We start from the raw sequence: 27,320 nt of genomic DNA, 5'->3' as shown, positions 1-27,320 counted from the left end.
GGGTCTCAGGCTTGGAAGGGGAAGGATTAGGATATTACATCTCATGTTATAGGATGGGTCTCAGGTTTAGTATTAGAAGCATTGAGATATCACATCTCATGGTATAGGAAGGGTCTCAGGATTGGATTGGGAAGGAGTTGGATATCTCATCTCATGCTATAGGAAGGGTCTCAGGTTTGGTATTAGAAGCATTGAGATATCACATCTCATGCTATAGGAAGGGTCTCGGGTTTAGTATTAGAAGCATTGAGATATCAAGTCTCATGGTATAGGAAGGGTCTCAGAATTGGAATGGGAAGGAGTTGGATATCACATCTCAAGCAATAGGAAGGGTCTCAGGATTGGAATGGGAAGGAGTTTGATATCACATCTCATGCCATAGAATGGGTCTCAGGTTTGGTAAAAGCATTGAGATATCACATCTCATGCTATCGGAAGGGTCTCAGGTTTGGATTTGGATGGAGTTGGATATCCCATCTCATGCTATAGGAAGGGTCTCAGGTTGGAATGGGAAGGAGTTGGATATCACATCTCATGTTATAGGAAGGGTCTCAGGATTGGAATGGGAAGGACTTGGATATCACATCTCATGCTATAATAAGGCTCTCAGGTTTGGAAAGGGAAGGAGTTGGATATCACATTTCATGTTAGAGGAAGGATCTCAGGTTTGGTATTAGAGGCATTGAGATATCACATCTCATGCTATCGGAAGGGTCTCAGGATTGGAATGGGAAGGAGTTGGATATCACATCTCATGCTATAGGGAGGGTCTCAGGTTTGGAAGGGGATTTGGATATCACATCTCATGTTATAGGAAGGATCTCAGGTTTGGTATTAGAAGCATTGAGATATCACATCTCATGCTATCGGATGGGTCTCAGGATTGGAATGGGAAGGAGTTGGATATCACATCTCATGCTATAGGAAGGGTCTCAGGTTTGGAACTGAAAGGAGTTGGATATCACATCTCATGTTATAGGAAGCGTCTCAGGTTTGGTATAAGCATTGAGATATCACATCTCTGCTATCGGAAGTGTCTCAGGATTGGAATGGGAAGGAGTTGGATATCCCATCTCATGTTATAGGACAGGTCTCAGGTTTGGTATTAGAATCATTGAGATATCACATTGCATGCTGTAGGAAGGGTCTAAGGATTGGAATGGGAAGGACTTGGATATCACATCTCATGCTATAGGTAGGCTCTCAGGTTTGAAGAGGGAAGGAGTTGGATATCACATTTCATGTTAGAGGAAGGATCTCAGGTTTGGTATTAGAGGCATTGAGATATCACATCTCATGCCATGGAAGGGTCTCAGGATTGGAATTGGAAGGAGTTGGATATCACATCTCATGCTATAGGAAGGGTCTCAGGTTGGAATGGGAAGGAGTTGGATATCACATCTCATGTTATAGGAAGGGTCTCAGGATTGGAATGGGAAGGACTTGGATATCACATCTCATGCTATAGGAGGGCTCTCAGGTTTGGAAAGGGAAGGAGTTGGATATCACATTTCATGTTAGAGGTAGGATCTCAGGTTTGGTATTAGAGGCATTGAGATATCAGATCTCATGCTATCAGAAGGGTCTCAGGCTTGGAATGGGAAGGAGTTGGATATCACATCTCATGCTAAAGGGAGGGTCTCAGGTTTGGAAGGGGAAGGATTTGGATATCACATCTCATGTTATAGGAAGGGTCTCAGGATTGGAATGGGAAGGATTTGGATATCACATCTCTTGCTATAGGAAGGGTCTCAGGTTTTTTATTAGAAACATTGAGATATCACATCTCATGCTATGGGAAGGGTTTCAGGATTGGAATGGGAAGGATTTGCATATGACATCTCATGCTAAAGGAAGGGTCTCAGGATTGGAATGGGAAGGATTTGGATATCACATCTCTTGCTATAGGATGGGTCTCAGGTTTTTTATTAGAAACATTGAGATATCACATCTTATGCTATAGGAAGGGTTTCAGGAATGGAATGGGAAGGATTCGGATATCACATCTCATGCTAAGGGAAGGGTCTCAGGTTTGGAAGGGGAAGGATTTGGATATCATATCTCATGTTATAGGACGGGTCCGAGGTTTGGTATTAGAAGCATTGAGATATCACATCTCATGGTATAGGAAGGGTCTTAGGATTGGAATGGGAAGGAGTTGGATATCACATCTCATCCAATAGGAAGGGTCTCAGGTTTGGAATGGGAAGGATTTGGATATCACATCTCTTGCTATAGGAAGGGTCTCAGGTTTTTCATTAGAAACATTGAGATATCACATCTCATGCTATAGGAAGGGTTTCAGGATTGGAATGGGAAGGAGTTGGATATCACATCTCATGTTATAGAAAGGGTCTCAGGATTGGAATGGGAAGGATTTGGAAATCACATCTCTTGCTATAGGATGGGTCTCAGGTTTTTTATTAGAAACATTGAGATATCACATCTCATGCTATAGGAAGGGTTTCAGGATTGGAATGGGAAGGATTTGGATATCACATCTCATGCTAAAGGAAGGGTCTCAGGTTTGGAAGGGGACAGATTTGGATATCATATCTCATGTTATAGGACAGGTCCCAGGTTTGGTATTAGAAGCATTGAGATATCACATCTCATGCTATAGGAAGGGTTTCAGAATTGGAATGGGAAGGAGTTGGATATCACATCTCATGTTATAGAATGGGTCTCAGGATTGGAATGGGAAGGATTTGGATATCACATCTCTTGCTATAGGATGGGTCTCAGGTTTTTTATTAGAAACATTGAGATATCACATCTCATGCTATAGGAAGGGTTTCAGGATTGGAATGGGAAGGATTTAGATATCACATCTCATGCTATAGGAAGGATCACAGGATTGGAATGGGAAGGATTTGGATATCACATCTCTTGCTATAGGAAGGGTCTCAGGTTTTATATTAGAAACATTGAGATATCACATCTCATGCTATAGGAAGGGTTTCAGAATTGGAATGGGAAGGAGTTGGATATCACATCTCATGTTATAGAAAGGGTCTCAGGATTGGAATGGGAGGGATTTGGATATCACATCTCTTGCTAAAGGAAGGGTCTCATGTTTTTTTTATTAGAAACATTGAGATACCACATCTCATGCTATAGGACGGGTTTCAGGATTGGAATGGGAACGATTTGGATATCACATCTCATGCTAAAGGAAGGGTCTCAGGTTTGGAAGGGGAAGGATTTGGATATCATATCTCATGTTATAGGACGGGTCCCAGGTTTGGTATTAGAAGCATTGAGATATCACATCTCATGGTATAGGAAGGGTCTCAGGATTGGAATGGGAAGGAGTTGGATATCCCTTCTCATGCTATAGGAAGGGTCTCAGGTTGGAATGGGAAGGAGTCGGATATCACATCTCATGTTATAGGAAGGGTCTCAGGATTCAAATGGGAAGGATTTGGATATCACATCTCTTGCTATAGGAAGGGTCTCAGATTTTTTATTAGAACCATTGAGATATCACATCTCATGCTATAGGAAGGGTTTCAGGATTGGAATGGGAAGGATTTGGATATCACATCTCATGCTAAAGGAAGGGTCTCAGGTTTGGAAGGGGAAGGATTTGGATATCATATCTCATGTTATAGGACAGGTCCCAGATTTGGTATTGGAAGCATTGAGATATCACATCTCATGGTATAGGAAGGGTCTCAGGATTGGAATGGGAAGGAGTTGGATATCACATCTCATCCAAAAGGAAGGGTCTCAGGTTTGGAATTGGAAGGAATTGGATATCACATCTCATGTTATACGAAGGATCTCAGGATTGGAATGGGAAGGATTTGGATATCACATCTCTTGCTATAGGAAGGGTCTCAGGATTGGAATGGGAAGGGGTTGGATATCACAACTCATGCTATAGGAAGGGTCTCAGGTTTGGTATAAGCATTGAGATATCACATCTCATGCTATAGGAAGGGTCTCAGGATTGGAATGGGAAGGAGTTGGATATCACATCTCATGCTATAGGAAGGGTCTCAGGTTTGGTAGAAGCATTGAGATATCACATCTCATGCTATAGGAATGGTCTCAGGATTGGAATGGGAAGAACTTGAATATCACATCTCATGCTATAGGAGGGCTCTCAGGTTTGGAAAGGGAAGGAGTTGGATATCACATTTCATGTTAGAGGTAGGATCTCAGGTTTGGTATTAGAGGCATTGAGATATCAGATCTAATGCTATCAGAAGGGTCTCAGGCTTGGAATGGGAAGGAGTTGGATATCACATCTCATGCTAAAGGGAGGGTCTCAGGTTTGGAAGGGGAAGGAATTGGATATCACATCTCATGTTATAGGAAGGGTCTCAGGATTGGAATGGGAAGGATTTGGATATCACATCTCTTGCTATAGGAAGGGTCTCAGGTTTTTTATTAGAAACATTGAGATATCACATCTCATGCTATGGGAAGGGTTTCAGGATTGGAATGGGAAGGATTTGGATATCACATCTCATGCTAAAGGAAGGGTCTCAGGATTGGAATGGGAAGGATTTGGATATCACATCTCTTGCTATAGGATGGGTCTCAGGTTTTTTATTAGAAACATTGAGATATCACATCTCATGCTATAGGAAGGGTTTCAGGAATGGAATGGGAAGGATTCGGATATCACATCTCATGCTAAAGGAAGGGTCTCAGGTTTGGAAGGGGAAGGATTTGGATATCATATCTCATGTTATAGGACGGGTCCGAGGTTTGGTATTAGAAGCATTGAGATATCACATCTCATGGTATAGGAAGGGTCTTAGGATTGGAATGGGAAGGAGTTGGATATCACATCTCATCCAATAGGAAGGGTCTCAGGTTTGGAATGGGAAGGATTTGGATATCACATCTCTTGCTATAGGAAGGGTCTCAGGTTTTTCATTAGAAACATTGAGATATCACATCTCATGCTATAGGAAGGGTTTCAGGATTGGAATGGGAAGGAGTTGGATATCACATCTCATGTTATAGAAAGGGTCTCAGGATTGGAATGGGAAGGATTTGGAAATCACATCTCTTGCTATAGGACGGGTCTCAGGTTTTTTATTAGAAACATTGAGATATCACATCTCATGCTATAGGAAGGGTTTCAGGATTGGAATGGGAAGGATTTGGATATCACATCTCATGCTAAAGGAAGGGTCTCAGGTTTGGAAGGGGAAGGATTTGGATATCATATCTCATGTTATAAGACGGGTCCCAGGTTTGGTATTAGAAGCATTGAGATATCACATCTCATGCTATAGGAAGGGTTTCAGAATTGGAATGGGAAGGAGTTGGATATCACATCTCATGTTATAGAATGGGTCTCAGGATTGGAATGGGAAGGATTTGGATATCACATCTCTTGCTATAGGATGGGTCTCAGGTTTTTTATTAGAAACATTGAGATATCACATCTCATGCTATAAGAAGGGTTTCAGGATTGGAATGGGAAGGATTTAGATATCACATCTCATGCTATAGGAAGGATCACAGGATTGGAATGGGAAGGATTTGGATATCACATCTCTTGCTATAGGAAGGGTCTCAGGTTTTTTATTAGAAACATTGAGATATCACATCTCATGCTATAGGAAGGGTTTCAGAATTGGAATGGGAAGGAGTTGGATATCACATCTCATGTTATAGAAAGAGTCTCAGGATTGGAATGGGAGGGATTTGGATATCACATCTCTTGCTATAGGAAGGGTCTCATGTTTTTTTTATTAGAAACATTGAGATACCACATCTCATGCTATAGGACGGGTTTCAGGATTGGAATGGGAACGATTTGGATATCACATCTCATGCTAAAGGAAGGGTCTCAGGTTTGGAAGGGGAAGGATTTGGATATCATATCTCATGTTATAGGACGGGTCCCAGGTTTGGTATTAGAAGCATTGAGATATCACATCTCATGGTATAGGAAGGGTCTCAGGATTGGAATGGGAAGGAGTTGGATATCCCTTCTCATGCTATAGGAAGGGTCTCAGGTTGGAATGGGAAGGAGTCGGATATCACATCTCATGTTATAGGAAGGGTCTCAGGATTCAAATGGGAAGGATTTGGATATCACATCTCTTGCTATAGGAAGGGTCTCAGATTTTTTATTAGAAACATTGAGATATCACATCTCATGCTATAGGAAGGGTTTCAGGATTGGAATGGGAAGGATTTGGATATCACATCTCATGCTAAAGGAAGGGTCTCAGGTTTGGAAGGGGAAGGATTTGGATATCATATCTCATGTTATAGGACGGGTCCCAGATTTGGTATTGGAAGCATTGAGATATCACATCTCATGGTATAGGAAGGGTCTCAGGATTGGAATGGGAAGGAGTTGGATATCACATCTCATCCAAAAGGAAGGGTCTCAGGTTTGGAATTGGAAGGAATTGGATATCATATCTCATGTTATAGGACGGGTCCCAGATTTGGTATTGGAAGCATTGAGATATCACATCTCATGCTATAGGAAGGGTCTCAGGATTGGAATGGGAAGGGGTTGGATATCACAACTCATGCTATAGGAAGGGTCTCAGGTTTGGTATAAGCATTGAGATATCACATCTCATGCTATAGGAAGGGTCTCAGGATTGGAATGGGAAGGAGTTGGATATCACATCTCATGCTATAGGAAGGGTCTCAGGTTTGGTAGAAGCATTGAGATATCACATCTCATGCTATAGGAAGGGTCTCAGGATTGGAATGGGAAGGAGTAGTATATGACATCTCATGTCATAGGAAGGGTCTCAGGTTTGGTATAAGCATTGATATATCACATCACTGCTATCGGAAGGGTCTCGGGATTGGAATGGGAAGGAGTTGGATATCCTATCTCATGTTATAGGAAGGGTCTCAGGTTTGGTATTAGAAGCATTGAGATATCACATCTCATGCTATCGGAAGGGTCTCAGGATTGGAATGGGAAGGAGTTGGATATCACATCTCATGCTAAAGGAAGGGTCTCAGGCTTGGAAGGGGAAGGATTAGGATATTACATCTCATGTTATAGGACGGGTCTCAGGTTTAGTATTAGAAGCATTGAGATATCACATCTCATGGTATAGGAAGGGTCTCAGGATTGGATTGGGAAGGAGTTGGATATCCCATCTCATGCTATAGGAAGGGTCTCAGGTTTGGTATTAGAAGCATTGAGATATCACATCTCATGCTATAGGAAGGGTCTCAGGTTTCGTATTAGAAGCATTGAGATATCAAGTCTCATGGTATAGGAAGGGTCTCAGAATTAGAATGGGAAGGAGTTGGATATCACATCTCAAGCTATAGGAAGGGTCTCAGGATTGGAATGGGGAGGAGTTTGATATCACATCTCATGCCATAGTATGGGTCTCAGGTTTGGTAAAAGCATTGAGATATCACATCTCATGCTATCGGAAGGGTCTCAGGATTGGATTTGGATGGAGTTGGATATCCCATCTCATGCTATAGGAAGGGTCTCAGGTTGGAATGGGAAGGAGTTGGATATCACATTATATGTTATAGGAAGGGTCTCCGGATTGGAATGGGAAGGACTTGGATATCACATCTCATGCTATAGGAAGGCTCTCAGGTTTGGAAAGGGAAGGAGTTGGATATCACATTTCATGTTAGAGGAAGGATCTCAGCTTTGGTATTAGAGGCATTGAGATATCACATCTCATGCTATCGGAAGGGTCTCAGGATTGGAATGGGAAGGAGTTGGATATCACATCTCATGCTATAGGAAGGGTCTCAGGTTTGGAACTGGAAGGAGTTGGATATCACATCTCATGCTATAGGGAGGGTCTCAGGTTTGGAAAGGGATTTGGATATCACATCTCATGTTATAGGAAGGATCTCAGGTTTGGTATTAGAAGCATTGAGATATCACATCTCATGCTATCGGATGGGTCTCAGGATTGGAATGGGAAGGAGTTGGAAATCACATCTCATGTTATCGGAAGCGTCTCAGGTTTGGTATAAGCATTGATATATCACATCTCTGCTATCGGAAGTGTCTCAGGATTGGAATGGGAAGGAGTTGGATATCCCATCTCATGTTATAGGACGGGTCTCAGGTTTGGTATTAGAATCATTGAGATATCACATTGCATGCTGTAGGAAGGGTCTAAGGATTGGAATGGGAAGGACTTGGATATCTCAGGTTTGGAAAGGGAAGGAGTTGGATATCACATTTCATGTTAGAGGAAGGATCTCAGGTTCGGTATTAAAGGCACTGAGATATCACATCTCATGCTATAGGAAGGGTCTCAGGATTGGAATGGGAAGGAGTTGGATATCACATCTCAAGCTATAGGAAGGGTCTCAGGATTGGAATGGGAAGGAGTTTGATATCACATCTCATGCCATAGTATGGATCTCAGGTTTGGTAGAAGCATTGGGATATCACATCTCATGCTATCGGAAGGGTATCAGGATTGGATTTGGAAGGAGTTGGATATCCCATCTCATGCTATAGGAAGGGTCTCAGGTTGGAATGGGAAGGAGTTGGATATCACATCTCATGTTATAGGAAGGGTCTCAGGATTGGAATGGGAAGGACTTGGATATCACATCTCATGCTATAGGAAGGCTCTCAGGTTTGGAAAGGGAAGGAGTTGGATATCACATTTCATGTTAGAGGTAGGATCTCAGGTTTGGTATTAAAGGCATTGAGATATCACATCTCATGCTATCAGAAGGGTCTCAGGCTTGGAATGGGAAGGAGTTGGATATCACATCTCATGCTAAAGGGAGGGTCTCAGGTTTGGAAGGGGAAGGATTTGGATATCACATCTCATGTTATAGGAAGGGTCTCAGGATTGGAATGGGAAGGATTTGGATATCACATCTCTTGCTATAGGAAGGGTCTCAGGTTTTTTATTAGAAACATTGAGATATCACATCTCATGCTATAGGAAGGGTTTCAGGATTGGAATGGGAAGGATTTGGATATCACATCTCATGCTAAAGGAAGGGTCTCAGGATTGGAATGGGAAGGATTTGGATATCACATCTCTTGCTATAGGATGGGTCTCAAGTTTTTTATTAGAAACATTGAGATATCACATCTCATGCTATAGGAAGGGTTTCAGGATTGGAATGGGAAGGATTTGGATATCACATCTCATGCTAAAGGAAAGGTCTCAGGTTTGGAAGGGGAAGGATTTTGATATCATATCTCATGTTATAGGACTGGTCCGAGGCTTGGTATTAGAAGCATTGAGATATCACATCTCATGGTATAGGAAGGGTCTCAGGATTGGAATGGGAAGGAGTTGGATATCACATCTCATCCAATAGGAAGGGTCACAGGTTTGGAATGGGAAGGAATTGGATATCACATCTCATGGTATAGGAAGGATCTCAGGATTGGCAGGATTGGAATGGGAAGGATTTGGATATCACATCTCTTGCTATAGGAAGGGTCTCAGGTTTTTTATTAGAAACATTGAGATATCACATCTCATGCTATAGGAAGGGTTTCAGAATTGGAATGGGAAGGAGTTGGATATCACATCTCATGTTATAGAAAGGGTCTCAGGATTGGAATGGGAAGGATTTGGATATCACATCTCTTGCTATAGGAAGGGTCTCAGGTTTTTTTTATGAGATATCACATCTCATGCTATAGGAAGGGTTTCAGGATTGGAATGGGAAGGATTTGGATATCACATCTCATGCTAAAGGAAGGGTCTCAGGTTTGGAAGGGGAAGGATTTGGATATCATATCTCATGTTATAGGACGGGTCCCAGGTTTGGTATTAGAAGCATTGAGATATCACATCTCATGGTATAGGAAGGGTCTCAGGATTGGAATGGGAAGGAGTTGGATATCACATCTCATGCTAAAGGGAGGGTCTCAGGTTTGGAAGGGGAAGGATTTGGATATCACATCTCATGTTATAGGAAGGTTCTCAGGATTGGAATGGGAAGGATTTGGATATCACATCTCTTGCTATAGGAAGGGTCTCAGGTTTTTTATTAGAAACATTGTGATATCACATCTCATGCTATAGGAAGGGTTTCAGGATTGGAATGGGAAGGGTTTGGATATCACATCTCTTGCTATAGGATGGGTCTCAGGTTTTTTATTAGAAACATTGAGATATCACATCTCATGCTATAGGAAGGGTTTCAGGATTGGAATGGGAAGGATTTGGATATCACATCTCATGCTAAAGGAAGGTTCTCAGGTTTGGAAGGGGAAGGATTTGGATATCATATCTCATGTTATAGGACGGGTCCGAGGTTTGGTATTAGAAGCATTGAGATATCACATCTCATGATATAGGAAGGGTCTCAGGATTGGAATGGGAAGGAGTTGGATATCACATCTCATCCAATAGGAAGGGTCTCAGGTTTGGAATGGGAAGGAATTGGATATCACATCTCATGTTATAGGAAGGATCTCAGGATTGGAATGGGAAGGATTTGGATATCACATCTCTTGCTATAGGATGGGTCTCAGGTCTTTTATTAGAAACATTGAGATATCACATCTCATGCTATAGGAAGGGTTTCAGGATTGGAATTCGAAGGAGTTGGATATCACATCTCATGTTATAGAAAGGGTCTCAGGATTGGAATGGGAAGAATTTGGATATCACATCTCTTGCTATAGGATGGGTCTCAGGTCTTTTATAAGAAACATTGAGATATCACATCTCATGCTATAGGAAGGGTTTCAGGATTGGAATGGGAAGGATTTGGATATCACATCTCATGCTAAAGGAAGGGTCTCAGGTTTGGAAGGGGAAGGATTTGGATATCATATCTCATGTTATAGGACGGGTCCCAGGTTTGGTATTAGAAGCATTGAAATATCACAAATCATGGTATATGAAGGGTCTCAGGATTGGAATGGGAAGGAGTTGGATATCACATCTCATCCAATAGGAAGGGTCTCAGGTTTGGAATGGGAAGGAATTGGATATCACATCTCATTTTATAGGAAGGATCTCAGGATTGGAATGGGAAGGATTTGGATATCACATCTCTTGTTATAGGAAGGGTCTCAGGTTTTTTATTAGAAACATTGAGATATCACATCTCATGCTATAGGAAGGGTTTCAGAATTGGAATGGGAAGGAGTTGAATATCACATCTCATGTTATAGAAAGGGTCTCAGGATTGGAATGGGAAGGATTTGGATATCACATCTCTTGCTATAGGAAGGGTCTCAGGTTGTTTTATTAGAAACATTGAGATATCACATCTCATGCTATAGGAAGGGTTTCAGGTTTGGAATGGGAAGGATTTGGATATCACATCTCATGCTAAAGGAAGGGTCTCAGTTTTGGAAGGGGAAGGATTTGGATATCATATCTCATGTTATAGGACGGGTCCCAGGTTTGGTATTAGAAGCATTGAGATATCACATCTCATGGTATAGGAAGGGTCTCAGGATTGGAATGGGAAGGAGTTGGATATCCCTTCTCATGCTATAGGAAGGGTCTCAGGTTGGAATGGGAAGGAGTTGGATATCACATCTCATGCTATAGGGAGGGTCTCAGGTTTGGAAGGGGATTTGGATATCACATCTCATGTTATAGGAAGGATCTCAGGTTTGGTATTAGAAGCATTGAGATATCACATCTCATGCTGTCGGATGGGTCTCAGGATTGGAATGGGAAGGAGTTGGATATCACATCTCATGTTATAGGAAGCGTCTCAGGTTTGGTATAAGCATTGATATATCACATCTCTGCTATCGGAAGTGTCTCAGGATTGGAATGGGAAGGAGTTGGATATCCCATCTCATGTTATAGGACGGGTCTCAGGTTTGATATTAGAATCATTGAGATATCACATTGCATGCTGTAGGAAGGGTCTAAGGATTGGAATGGGAAGGACTTGGATATCACATCTCATGCTATAGGTAGGCTCTCAGGTTTGGAAAGGGAAGGAGTTGGATATCACATTTCATGTTAGAGGAAGGATCTCAGGTTTGGTATTAGAGGCACTGAGATATCACATCTCATGCTATAGGAAGGGTCTCAGGATTGGAATGGGAAGGAGTTGGATATCACATCTCAAGCTATAGGAAGGGTCTCAGGATTGGAATGGGAAGGAGTTTTATATCACATATCATGCCATAGTGTTAGGAAAGATTTCATAATTGTAGGTAATTTTCCTTCCATGTGGCAACCCCTAAACTTTTTGCTGTTGTTTTTCACCTTGTTCTTGACTTTGCCAGAGAAGTGCAGCCTTCTGCCGCACTCCTCTGGGCTTTCGCTCCTTTCTTACGGGGAAACTGACATGCCCTTAAGACAGTCAGTACCGGGGAACGCTGTTTCCCGTAGTTTCTTTTATCATGTTGCGGCTTTAGTGCAACATTACACAAGAGGGCACTGTAAGCTAAGTTACAGCTCTCTTGGGTCTCTAGCCTTCTACAGGCCCTAGATACTCTTTTAGGATGGTATTTTGATCGGTGCAAGTCATTCAGGGTCTGAAATGGTGGCAGCGATCGTTTTGTTTATTTTGAGCTCCTTTTGGCGTTCTGAGCACGTTTTTCGCACTGAACCCAAAATGGTGGCCTGGCTCCCAAAATGGCCAGACCACGAGGCTCCTTTGTCCTGTCCACTGACGGTCTTGCTCCCTTCACCTTCCCCAGGTCGAGCGACCCGGGGCCTTCCTTATTTGGGCATGTACTTTCCTGCGAAACGTGGTTGCTTTCGCGGGCTTCTACATGTCGTTTGTGTGCCTCCAGGGTGTGGGCTGGGATGTCTGGTCCCAATACACATCCTGGGTGCCAGAGAGTCTAGGGTGGTGTGAATGCCTGGGACCACCGTGGTCCGTGATTGGTCCACGTATGGTATGTGTGTTGATGAGCGGATCTCCCATTGGCTCCCCTCCGTTTTGGCGCGAAGGGAACCGTGGATAAGAGGGGGCTGGAAACACCACTGCCATGTCGATCTCCTGAGTTCTCACGAACGAAGGAATACAGGAGCCAAGTATCCTGCAACCACGAGGCTGGACCGAGGAATCGCTGGTGACCCGCTGAAGGAATCCTCCTTTGCACTGCTGTCGTCCTGTGAAACCCTTTCCTCCTTTGATCGAACCAGCTGTGTAAAAACAGCACCCTTTTGTCCGTACTCGCGCTCTGCTTCTGCTCGCTGTGGAGGCTGCGCTTGAGTCGCGGAACCTGTTCTCCTGTTGTGCACTAACCCGAACTGCCTGACTTCCTCCGAAGAGCTTCTCCTTTTGCCCGTTGGCACCGGCGTGGCAGGTACTTTGAGCACAAGGCTCCACTCTTCGCAGGGCTCGGACTTCCAACTAGTTAGGTGCCTCTGAAGGCGAACTGAGTCTAAAGCATTATCGCACTGCCTGTTTTCCTTCCCTTGTAGGTGGACTACACATTTCGTGCATCTAATGCTTGCGACTGTCGTATTTGTATATATATTGTGTTGATATGGTATGTGTTGGTTTAATATTGTGATATTGTGATTTTCTCGCTACGGTCATTATTTTAAAGGCCTTAAAATAAAAGTGTATATATTTTTGATATAACAACTGTTTGGAGTAGTTTGTAAGCGCTCTTGCTTCGTGTGCTCATTGCGGGCTTTCAGTCACCCTCACCCCTCTTGAGACCTAGTCTTGACCCCCGCGATTGCTACCTTGATTGGTCTGGCTCGTCCAGAGGTTACCCTGTTCCAAGTAATTAGGTTGGCCTTCTGAACTTCTGCGCCACCAGGACAGAGTTCAGAAATCCGTCTTAACAAATTGGTGTACAGCGGTGGGATACGACTGAAGGTATCCAGTGTTGCGCACGAACTAAGGCATTTCAGGTTATACCAACCAGTACACGTACTGAATTGTTGTAGTTTAACTTTAAAAAGGCCATAGTCCTATCAAACAGTATGGAAACAAATACCTTGTTAACTTTAAATGCTTCCAAATCAGAAACGCTGAAAAAGATGTGTGCGGAGAGAGGTGTTTCCTCTCAAGGCACAAAATTGGAAATGATCCAGAGAATCGTGGCGTGGCAAGAAGCGCAGCTTGACGCTATAACTTCTGAGGACAGTGCAGAAGGTGGTGGGGCTGCTCTCACTGGTAGACCCGACGGTTCTGCCGCTGCACTGATCCATCGCGACCACGAGGACAGGGAGGACGAGATGTCTAATGTTTCCTCTGCCAGTGCTGATGGGGAGGCTATGCTTGAATTCAAGAAGCAAGAGCTGCGGTTTAGGCAGCAGGAGCTTGAATTCAGCATAGCCAAACTAAAAATCGAACAGGCAGAAAAACAGAAAGACAGGGATCACCAGTTGGAACTGGCCAAGCTTCAGGTTGCAAATGGGTCCAAGGGTCCTAGACATGGGTCTGGGGCTTCCTCTCATCCACGGTTTCCGAAAGATCTGCTCAGTGTGTATGAAGAAAGGAATGACATTATGGACTGGCTGAATGCATTTGAGTATGCATGCGAAGTTCAATAAGTTGACAATGCTGATAAGATTGCGTGGTTGCTCAGTAGACTGCCCCATTCTGGCTGTAGTGCCATCATGGAAATGTCGAAGGCTGAGCGAGCTGATTTCGCAATGTTAAAGCAAACTCTCATTTTAAAGTTTGGGAAGACTCCGGCCCAATATTTAAAGCGTTTTCGAGAGTATAAGAAAAAGGAAGGTGGTACTTGGGTATCTTATGTCGCTGAATCTTTGAAAAACTTAACTGGCTGGGTCGAAGGTTATAAGGTTTCTACCTTCGAAGGCATGATAAATCTTGTCATGCTGGAACATATTTTTGCTTCTTCTTCCCCGGAGCTTAAGCAGCATTTGGCCGATTCGAAGGAGATAGATCCTAAGAAGCTGGCCATTGCAGCAGACTTATGGGTGTCACATCGAGTGTCCCATAAGGACAAAACTCATCCTGGTAAGCAGGAGGAAGGGAAAAAGTCCAAAGATATGGAGGGTGGGGAATCTGCTAAATCTTCTTCCCATAAGGGCCACAAAAAGAAAAACAAGGGTAAGACACAAGAGAACTCACAGGGCAGTGGAGGTCCGCCTCCGAAACAGAGCTCTGGTTACAATAAGCCTCCCTACGTAAACAGACCCACTGGGGCTTGTTTTTCTTGTGGAGCAACTGACCACGTGAAGGGGGATCCCCGTTGTAAGGTTAGACCTTTGGGGGTCCACTCCGCTAATCTGGCCTTCTCCTCCTACGAGGAAGAAGAGATTACAGGAGCATCCTTCTCCTCAGACTCATTTCCCAGTGGGATAGAGGCTGAGGTAGTTTTAGTGTCCCTGGGTTCCTGGGAGCCTAAAGTCGCAGAGGCTTATGCTAGGATTCCGGATAATACCAAGCACTACTTTAAAGACAGTGTGCTGATCAATGGAGTAGATACTCCAGCTCTTAGGGATAGTGGGTGCAGTCACACTGTAGTGGATTCTACCTTGGTAGACTCAGAGGAAGTTGCCAGAGCTACTCTGATGCCCACTAAGTTGGCTGACGGCCCCCTCCGTATGTTTCCAGTAATACCTGTAAATCTTACTTTAAATGGTACAGCAGTCAGGATTCCAGTGAGCATTCAGAGAAACGTCCCGGGAAAGGTCTTGTTGGGTAATGATCTCAGAGCTTTAGGGCTCGTAGGAGACACTGCCGAAAGACCCTACACACGGTCTCAAGCACGGGCAGCATTGGCCAAGTCCAATACGCCGCCCCAGCCAAAGGGGAAACCCAAGGCGAAAGGAGTCTACAAGTCAAAATGAGGGAAAGAGAATATTCCCCCGAGCTCGCCTACCACTGCGGTGGAGGAAGTTGGTCAATCGCCCGGGCCTGACGAGGAGGTGGCGATGCCTGAAGTATTCGACCCCAACGATCATCCTGAACTAAAAGACTTGTTAGTTGAAGGAGGTCCTGATAGGGACGAATTCAGTAAAGGCCAACGTGAGTGCCCATCTCTGGAAGGCTTAAGGAGACAGGCCTGCTCCCAGCTTGAGGGTGAACCTCCTGGGAAGCATAGGATTTACTGGGAAGGTGGACTCCTGTATAGTGAGCCCACAGAGTCTACAGAAGGAGACCATAGGAGGTTGGTGGTTCCCCTTGCTGTTAGGCCCTTCCTCCTGCAGTTGGCGCATGAAGTTCCCCTTGCTGGTCACCTTGGTATGAAGAGGACCAAGCAAAGGTTATCCATGCACTTCTACTGGCCCAAGATGGGGGTGCAAGTAGAAAGTCACTGCAGGAGTTGTGCCTCCTGCCAGTTGTCTGGTAAGGTTGGCGCGACAATCCAAGCTCCGTTGGTACCGCTCCCAGTTGTGGGGGTACCATTTGAAAGGGTAGGGATCGACATCGTTGGTCCCCTTGACCCGCAAACATCCTCAGGCAATAGGTTTATCCTGGTGCTGGTCGACCATGCAACCAGATATCCTGAGGCCATCCCATTGACAACTGTAACTGCCAAGTCAGTTGCAGAAGCTTTACTCGGCATATTTACTAGGGTTGGCTTCCCTAAAGAAGTTGTGTCGGATCATGGCAGCAACTTTATGTCAAAGTATAGGCAGGCTATGTGGAAAGAATGTGGGGTCACCTACAGGTTCTCTTCTGCATACCACCCCCAGACCAATGGTCTGGGGGGGCGTTTCAACAGGACGTTAAAGAGCGTGATTGGGGCTCTGGAGGAGCCTCAGAGAAGAACATGGGATCTTCTTGTTTCATGCTTACTGTTTGCCTACCGAGAGGTACCACCGGAGGGTGTTGGCTTCAGCCCCTTCGAACTTCTGTTCGGTCATCCCGTACGGGGACCCTTAGCCATCGTCAAGGAGGGATGGGAGATGCCCACTCCCCCTGTTACTACCAACGTAGTTGATTATGTGCTAGGGCTCAGAAAACGGATGGTACTTCTGATGGGCTTGGCTAGTGATAAATTGAAGGCAGGACAAGCGCTGGTGAAACATTGGTACGACCAGAAAGCTTCCCTCATCAACTTTACACTTGGTCAGCAAGTCCTGATCATGAACCCCATAAGGCCTCGAGCTTTACAGGACAAATGGTCAGGCCCTTACCCAGTGGTGGAGCCCCTGGGTGAGGTCAACTATTCAGTGGACCTTGGAAGGCCTTAACAGGCTCCAAAAGTGTTTCACGTGAATAGGCTGAAGGCTTTCGACCCAAGCGTCGAAATCGCAGCACTGCTACTGGCTTCAGATGTTGAGGAAGAGGAGTCTGAACCTCCCCCCGACCTGTTCCAAAGGAGTCCTTCAGATAGCTCTTTTGAGGGTGTCCGAGTGGCTCCTCACCAAAATGGACAAGGCTCAGTGGTTTACCTTGGACATGAAGTAGGTGGAGGGAGGAGACAGCCTCTACCCAGTAAGGTACAAGCAGTACAAGACTGGCCTACCCCCACTACGCAAACCCAAGTGAGAGCCTTCTTAGGACTCACGGGGTATTACCACAATTTTGTGGCAGACTATGGCACCATAGCTGCTCCTCTGACTGCCCTCACAACTCCGAAGAAACCCAAGAAGGTAACTTGGACCGACGAGTGTGAGAAGGCCTTCAATGGCTTAAAAGACTCCTTGTGCCAGGCACCTGTCCTCAGGGCCCCGGATTATCAAAGACCTTTTATCGTGCAGACGGACGCCTCTGACACTGGGATAGGAGCTGTACTATCACAAGTAGATGAGAAGGGTAAGGAACACCCTATTGGTTTTATTAGTCGCCAGCTTAAGGACAGAGAGCTCAGATGGTCCACGGTAGAGAAAGAATGTTTCTCTGTTGTGTGGGCCCTAAGGAAGCTGAGGCCCTACCTCTATGGGACTCACTTCACTGTGCAGACTGACCATAAGCCGTTAAAGTGGCTAATGAACATGAAGGGGGAGAATCCAAAGTTGCTTAGGTGGTCCATAAGTCTACAAGGCTTCGACTTCACCATTGAGCATAGGCCAGGTGTCCAACATAGCAATGCTGATGGGTTGTCCAGAATGTTTAACCGACCTGAACAAGAGACTCATCCAGGGGTGGATTAGTTCCCCCTGTCCATGGTCTGGGAGGGGCGAGTGTTAGGAAAGATTTCATAATTGTAGGTAATTTTCCTTCCATGTGGCAACCCCTAAACTTTTTGCTGTTGTTTTTCACCTCGTTCTTGACTTTGCCAGAGAAGTGCAGCCTTCTGCCGCACTCCTCTGGGCTTTCGCTCCTTTCTTACGGGGAAACTGACATGCCCTTAAGACAGTCAGTACCGGGGAACGCTGTTTCCCGTAGTTTCTTTTATCATGTTGCGGCTTTAGTGCAACATGACACAAGAGGGCACTGTAAGCTAAGTTACAGCTCTCTTGGGTCTCTAGCCTTCTACAGGCCCTAGATACTCTTTTAGGATGGTATTTTGATCGGTGCAAGTCATTCAGGGACTGAAATGGTGGCAGCGATCGTTTTGTTTATTTTGAGCTCCTTTTGGCGTTCTGAGCACGTTTTTCGCACTGAACCCAAAATGGTGGCCTGGCTCCCAAAATGGCCAGACCACGAGGCTCCTTTGTCCTGTCCACTGACCGTCTTGCTCCCTTCACCTTCCCCAGGTCGGCCTTCCTTATTTGGGCATGTACTTTCCCGCCAAACGTGGTTGCTTTCGCGGGCTTCTACATGTCGTTTGTGTGCCTCCAGGGTGTGGGCTGGGATGTCTGGTCCCAATACACATCCTGGGTGCCAGAGAGTCTAGGGTGGTGTGAATGCCTGGGACCACCGTGGTCCGTGATTGGTCCACGTATGGTATGTGTGTTGATGAGCGGATCTCCCATTGGCTCCCCTCCGTTTTGGCGCGAAGGGAACCGTGGATAAGAGGGGGCTGGAAACACCACTACCATGTCGATCTCCTGAGTTCTCACGAAAGAAGGAATACAGGAGCCAAGTATCCTGCAACCACGAGGCTGGACCGAGGAATCGCTGGTGACCCGCTGAAGGAATCCTCCTTTGCACTGCTGTCGTCCTGTGAAACCCTTTCCTCCTTTGATCGAACCAGAAGGCCTGTACTGGTGCTTCGACCTTTGGAATAGCAGGAACAGCTATTCCCGGCGACTTCATCAACTCCTGCCAAGTAAGCCTTCGGAAGTGTCTCTGGGCCATCCAGTTGACTGACCAGTTTACAAGGGAGTCCTGCTCTGTAACCGCCGCCAGGTTGTGTTGTATTTCGAGTCCTTGTCACTCTCCCACGCTTCGTACACTTGGCGTTCCCAAGTCTGAAGGGAGGAGTGTACATTTGGCTCGAATACACACGGCCGCTCCGTTGTCCTGCTGCGGCAACAAACTGTGCTGGTTTCGTCGATTGGGACGTCTTTTTGCTCTACACGACTACGAGGCGTTCCCTGCTCTTCTGAACCTGCCAGCTGCTGAAACTAACGTGGAGAAGCCTGGGTCTGCTTGCTTCGGGGACCGGTGAGTAGTTTAGCTAGGATCTGGTCGCCCTCCTGCAGTAGCCCATTGCTTTTCCCCGCTGTGTAAAAACAGCACCCTTTTGTCCGTACTCGCGCTCTGCTTCTGCTCGCTGTGGAGGCTGCGCTTGAGTCGCGGAACCTGTTCTCCTCCTGTTGTGCACTAACCCGAACTGCCTGACTTCCTCCGAAGAGCTTCTCCTTTTGCCCGTTGGCACCGGCGTGGCAGGTACTTTGAGCACAAGGCTCCACTCTTCGCAGGGCTCGGACTTCCATCTAGTTAGGTGCCTCTGAAGGCGAACTGAGTCTAAAGCATTATCGCACTGCCTGTTTTCCTTCCCTTGTAGGTGGACTACACATTTCGTGCATCTAATGCTTGCGACTGTCGTATTTGTATATATATTGTGTTGATATGGTATGTGTTGGTTTAATATTGTGATATTGTGATTTTCTCGCTACGGTCATTATTTTAAAGGCCTTAAAATAAATGTGTATATATTTTTGATATAACAACTGTTTGGAGTAGTTTGTAAGCGCTCTTGCTTCGTGTGCTCATTGCGGGCTTTCAGTCACCCTCACCCCTCTTGAGACCTAGTCTTGACCGCCGCGATCGCTACCTTGATTGGTCTGGCTCGTCCAGAGGTTACCCTGTTCCAAGTAATTAGGTTGGCCTTCTGAACTTCTGCGCCACCAGGACAGAGTTCAGAAATCCGTCTTAACACATAGTATGGGTCTCAGGTTTGGTAGAAGCATTGGGATATCACATCTCATGCTATCGGAAGGGTATCAGGATTGGATTTGGAAGGAGTTGGATATCCCATCTCATGCTATAGGAAGGGTCTAAGGTTGGAATGGGAAGGAGTTGGATATCACATCTCATGTTATAGGAAGGGTCTCAGGATTGGAATGGGAAGGACTTGGATATCACATCTCATGTACAGGAAGGCTCTCAGGTTTGGAAAGGGAAGGAGTCGGATATCACATTTCATGTTAGAGGTAGGATCTCAGGTTTGGTATTAAAGGCATTGAGATATCACATCTCATGCTATCAGAAGGGTCTCAGGCTTGGAATGGGAAGGAGTTGGATATCACATCTCATGCTAAAGGGAGGGTCTCAGGTTTGGAAGGGGAAGGATTTGGATATCACATCTCATGGTTTAGGAAGGGTCTCAGGATTGGAATGGGAAGGATTTGGATATCACATCTCTTGCTATAGGAAGGGTCTCAGGTTTTTTAGTAGAAACATTGAGATATCACATCTCATGCTATAGGAAGGGTTTCAGGATTGGAATGGGAAGGATTTGGATATCACATCTCATGCTAAAGGAAGGATCTCATGATTGGAATGGGAAGGATTTGGATATCACATCTCTTGCTATAGGATGGGTCTCAGGTTTTTTATTAGAAACATTGAGATATCACATCTCATGCTATAGGAAGGGTTTCAGGATTGGAATGGGAAGGATTTGGATATCCCATCTCATGCTAAAGGAAGGTTTGGAAGGGGAAGGATTTTGATATCATATCTCATGTTATAGGACGGGTCCGAGGTTTGTTATTAGAAGCATTGAGATATCACATCTCATGGTATAGGAAGGGTCTCAGGATTGGAATGGGAAGGAGTTGGATATCACATCTCATCCAATAGGAAGGGTCAAAGGTTTGGAATGGGAAGGAATTGGATATCACATCTCATGTTATAGGAAGGATCTCAGGATTGGCAGGATTGGAATGGGAAGGATTTGGATATCACTTCTCTTGCTATAGGAAGGGTCTCAGGTTTTTTATTAGAAACATTGAGATATCACATCTCATGCTATAGGAGGGGTTTCAGAATTGGAATGGGAAGGAGTTGGATATCACATCTCATGTTATAGAAAGGGTCTCAGGATTGGAATGGGAAGGATTTGGATATCACATCTCTTGCTATAGGAAGGGTCTCAGGTTTTTTTTATGAGATATCACATCTCATGCTATAGGAAGGGTTTCAGGATTGGAATGGGAAGGATTTGGATATCACATCTCATGCTAAAGGAAGGGTTTCAGGTTTGGAAGGGGAAGGATTTGGATATCATATCTCATGTTATAGGACGGGTCCCAGGTTTGGTATTAGAAGCATTGAGATATCACATCTCATGGTATAGGAAGGGTCTCAGGATTGGAATGGGAAGGAGTTGGATATCACATCTCATGCTAAAGGGAGGTTCTCAGGTTTGGAAGGGGAAGGATTTGGATATCACATCTCATGTTATAGGAAGGGTCTCAGGATTGGAATGGGAAGGATTTGAATATCACATCTCTTGCTATAGGAAGGGTCTCAGGTTTTTTATTAGAAACATTGAGATATCACATCTCATGCTATAGGAAGGGTTTCAGGATTGGAATGGGAAGGGTTTGGATATCACATCTCTTGCTATAGGATGGGTCTCAGGTTTTTTATTAGAAACATTGAGATATCACATCTCATGCTATAGGAAGGGTTTCAGGATTGGAATGGGAAGGATTTGGATATCACATCTCATGCTAAAGGAAGGGTCTCAGGTTTGGAAGGGGAAGTATTTGGATATCATATCTCATGTTATAGGACGGGTCCGAGGTTTGGTATAAGAAGCATTGAGATATCACATCTCATGATATAGGAAGGGTCTCAGGATTGGAATGGGAAGGAGTTGGATATCACATCTCATCCAATAGGAAGGGTCTCAGGTTTGGAATGGGAAGGAATTGGATATCACATCTCATGTTATAGGAAGGATCTCAGGATTGGAATGGGAAGGATTTGGATATCACATCTCTTGCTATAGGAAGGGTCTCAGGTTTTTTATTATAAACATTGAGATATCACATCTCATGCTATAGGAAGGGTTTCAGGATTGGAATGGGAAGGAGTTGGATATCACATCTCATGTTATAGAAAGGGTCTCAGGATTGGAATGGGAAGGATTTGGATATCACATCTCTTGCTATAGGATGGGTCTCAGGTCTTTTATTAGAAACATTGAGATATCACATCTCATGCTATAGGAAGGGTTTCAGGATTGGAATAGGAAGGATTTGGATATCACATCTCATGCTAAAGGAAGGGTCTCAGGTTTGGAAGGGGAAGGATTTGGATATCATATCTCATGTTATAGGACGGGTCCCAGGTTTGGTATTAGAAGCATTGAGATATCACATCTCATGGTATAGGAAGGGTCTCAGGATTGGAATGGGAAGGAGTTGGATATCACATCTCATCCAATAGGAAGGGTCTCAGGTTTGGAATGGGAAGGAATTGGATATCACATCTCATGTTATAGGAAGGATCTCAGGATTGGAATGGGAAGGATTTGGATATCACATCTCTTGCTATAGGAAGGGTCTCAGGTTTTTTATTAGAAACATTGAGATAACACATCTCATGCTATAGGAAGGGTTTCAGAATTGGAATGGGAAGGAGTTGGATATCACATCTCATGTTACAGAAAGGGTCTCAGGATTGGAATGGGAAGGATTTGGATATCACATCTCTTGCTATAGGAAGGGTCTCAGGTTGTTTTATTAGAAACATTGAGATATCACATCTCATGCTATAGGAAGGGTTTCAGGATTGGAATGGGAAGGATTTGGATATCACATCTCATGCTAAAGGAAGGGTCTCAGTTTTGGAAGGGGAAGGATTTGGATATCATATCTCATGTTATAGGACGGGTCCCAGGTTTGGTATTAGAAGCATTGAGATATCACATCTCATGGTATAGGAAGGGTCTCAGGATTGGAATGGGAAGGAGTTGGATATCCCTTCTCATGCTATAGGAATGGTCTCAGGTTGGAATGGGAAGGAGTTGGATATCACATCTCTTGCTATAGGAAAGGTCTCAGGTTTTTTTATTAGAAACATTGAGATATCACATCTCATGCTATAGGAAGGGTTTCAGGATTGGAATGGGAAGGATTTGGATATCACATCCCATGCTAAAGGAAGGGTCTCAGGTTTGGAAGGGGAAGGATTTGGATATCATATCTCATGTTATAGGACGGGTCCCAGGTTTGGTATTAGAAGCATTGAGATATCACATCTCATGGTATAGGAAGGGTCTCAGGATTGGAATGGGAAGGAATTGGATATCACATTTCATGTTATAGGAAGGATCTCAGGATTGGAATGGGAAGGATTTGGATATCACATCTCTTGCTATAGGAAGGGTCTCAGGTTTTTTATTAGAAACATTGAGATATCACATCTCATGCTATAGGAAGGGTCTCAGGATTGGAATGGGAAGGAGTTGGATATCACATCTCATGCTATAGGAAGGGTCTCAGGTTTGGTATAAGCATTGAGATATCACATCTCATGCTATAGGAAGGGTCTCAGGATTGGAATGGGAAGGAGTTGGATATCACATCTCAAGCTATAGGAAGGGTCTCAGGATTGGAATGGAAAGGAGTTTGATATCACATCTCATGCCATAGTATGGGTCTCAGGTTTGGTAGAAGCATTGGGATATCACATCTCATGCTATCGGAAGGGTATCAGGTTGGAATGGGAAGGAGTTGGATATAACATCTCATGCTAAAGGAAGGGTCTCAGGTTTGGAAGGGGAAGGATTTGGATATCATATCTCATGTTATAGGACGGGTCCCAGGTTTGGTATTAGAAGCATTGAGATATCACATCTTATGGTATAGGAAGGGTCTCAGGATTGGAATGGGAAGGAGTTGGATATCACATCTCATGCTAAAGGGAGGGTCTCAGGTTTGGAAGGGGAAGGATTTGGATATCACATCTCATGTTATAGGAAGGGTCTCAGGATTGGAATGGGAAGGATTTGGATATCACATCTCTTGCTATAGGAAGGGTCTCAGGTTTTCTATTAGAAACATTGAGATATCACATCTCATGCTATAGGAAGGGTTTCAGGATTGGAATGGGAAGGGTTTGGATATCACATCTCTTGCTATAGGATGGGTCTCAGGTTTTTTATTAGAAACATTGAGATATCACATCTCATGCTATAGGAAGGGTTTCAGGATTGGAATGGGAAGGATTTGGATACCACATCTCATGCTAAAGGAAGGGTCTCAGGTTTGGAAGGGGAAGGATTTGGATATCATATCTCACGTTATAGGACGGGTCCGAGGTTTGGTATTAGAAGCATTGAGATATCACATCTCATGATATAGGAAGGGTCTCAGGATTGGAATGGGAAGGAGTTGGATATCACATCTCATCCAATAGGAAGGGTCTCAGGTTTGGAATGGGAAGGAATTGGATATCACATCTCATGTTATAGGAAGGATCTCAGGATTGGAATGGGAAGAATTTGGATATCACATCTCTTGCTATAGGAAGGGTCTCAGGTTTTTTATTAGAAACATTGAGATATCACATCTCATGCTATAGTAAGGGTTTCAGGATTGGAATGGGAAGGAGTTGGATATCACATCTCATGTTATAGAAAGGGTCTCAGGATTGGAATGGGAAGGATTTGGATATCACATCTCTTGCTATAGGATGGGTCTCAGGTCTTTTATTAGAAACATTGAGATATCACATCTCATGCTATAGGAAGGGTTTCAGGATTGGAATGGGAAGGATTTGGATACCACATCTCATGCTAAAGGAAGGGTCTCAGGTTTGGAAGGGGAAGGATTTGGATATCATATCTCACGTTATAGGACGGGTCCGAGGTTTGGTATTAGAAGCATTGAGATATCACATCTCATGATATAGGAAGGGTCTCAGGATTGGAATGGGAAGGAGTTGGATATCACATCTCATCCAATAGGAAGGGTCTCAGGTTTGGAATGGGAAGGAATTGGATATCACATCTCATGTTATAGGAAGGATCTCAGGATTGGAATGGGAAGGATTTGGATATCACATCTCTTGCTATAGGAAGGGTCTCAGGTTTTTTATTAGAAACATTGAGATATCACATCTCATGCTATAGTAAGGGTTTCAGGATTGGAATGGGAAGGAGTTGGATATCACATCTCATGTTATAGAAAGGGTCTCAGGATTGGAATGGGAAGGATTTGGATATCACATCTCTTGCTATAGGATGGGTCTCAGGTCTTTTATTAGAAACATTGAGATATCACATCTCATGCTATAGGAAGGGTTTCAGGATTGGAATGGGAAGGATTTGGATATCACATCTCATGCTAAAGGAAGGGTCTCAGGTTTGGAAGGGGAAGGATTTGGATATCATATCTCATGTTATAGGACGGGTCCCAGGTTTGGTATTAGAAGCATTGAGATATCACATCTCATGGTATAGGAAGGGTCTCAGGATTGGAATGGGAAGGAGTTGGATATCACATATCATCCAATAGGAAGGGTCTCAGGTTTGGAATGGGAAGGAATTGGATATCACATCTCATGTTATAGGAAGGATGTCAGGATTGGAATGGGAAGGATTTGGATATCACATCTCTTGCTATAGGAAGGGTCTCAGGTTTTTTATTAGAAACATTGAGATATCACATCTCATGCTATAGGAAGGGTTTCAGAATTGGAATGGGAAGGAGTTGGATATCACATCTCATGTTATAGAAAGGGTCTCAGGATTGGAATGGGAAGGATTTGGATATCACATCTCTTGCTATAGGAAGGGTCTCAGGTTGTTTTATTAGAAACATTGAGATATCACATCTCATGCTATAGGAAGGGTTTCAGGATTGGAATGGGAAGGATTTGTATATCACATCTCATGCTAAAGGAAGGGTCTCAGTTTTGGAAGGGGAAGGATTTGGATATCATATCTCATGTTATAGGACGGGTCCCAGGTTTGGTATTAGAAGCATTGAGATATCACATCTCATGGTATAGGAAGGGTCTCAGGATTGGAATGGGAAGGAGTTGGATATCCCTCCTCATGCTATAGGAAGGGTCTCAGGTTGGAATGGGAAGGAGTTGGATATCACATCTCATGTTATAGGAAGGGTCTCAGGATTCAAATGGGAAGGATTTGGATATCACATCTCTTGCTATAGGAAGGGTCTCAGGTTTTTTATTAGAAACATTGAGATATCACATCTCATGCTATAGGAAGGGTTTCAGGATTGGAATGGGAAGGATTTGGATATCACATCCCATGCTAAAGGAAGGGACTCAGGTTTGGAAGGGGAAGGATTTGGATATCATATCTCATGTTATAGGACGGGTCCCAGGTTTGGTATTAGAAGCATTGAGATATCACATCTCATGGTATAGGAAGGGTCTCAGGATTGGAATGGGAAGGAATTGGATATCACATTTCATGTTATAGGAAGGATCTCAGGATTGGAATGGGAAGGATTTGGATATCACATCTCTTGCTATAGGAAGGGTCACAGGTTTTTTATTAGAAACATTGAGATATCACATCTCATGCTATAGGAAGGGTCTCAGGATTGGAATGGGAAGGAGTTGGATATCACATCTCATGCTATAGGAAGGGTCTCAGGTTTGGTATAAGCATTGAGATATCACATCTCATGCTATGGGAAGGGTCTCAGGATTGGAATGGGAAGGAGTTGGATATCACATCTCAAGCTATAGGAAGGGTCTCAGGATTGGAATGGGAAGGAGTTTGTTATCACATCTCATGCCATAGTATGGGTCTCAAGTTTGGTAGAAGCATTGGGATATCACATCTCATGCTATCGGAAGGGTATCAGGATTGGATTTGGAAGGAGTTGGATATCCCATCTCATGCTATAGGAAGGGTCTCAGGTTGGAATGGGAAGGAGTTGGATATCACATCTCAAGATATAGGAAGGGTCTCAGGTTTGGTATTAGAAGCATTGAGATATCAAGTCTCATGGTATACGAAGGGTCTCAGAATTGGAATGGGAAGGAGTTGGGTATCACATCTCAAGCTATAGGAAGGGTCTCAGGATTGGAATGGGAAGGAGTTGTATATGTCATCTCATGCCATAGGAAAGGTCTCAGGTTTGGTATAAGCATTGAGATATCACATCTCTGCTATCGTAAGGATCTCAGGATTGGAATGGGAAGGAGTTGGA

Source organism: Ambystoma mexicanum, chromosome 13 (assembly GCF_040938575.1).
Source record: "Ambystoma mexicanum isolate Mex_15411 chromosome 13, UKY_AmexF1_1, whole genome shotgun sequence".
NCBI lineage: Eukaryota > Metazoa > Chordata > Amphibia > Caudata > Ambystomatidae > Ambystoma > Ambystoma mexicanum.
This window is presented reverse-complemented; position numbering follows the sequence as displayed.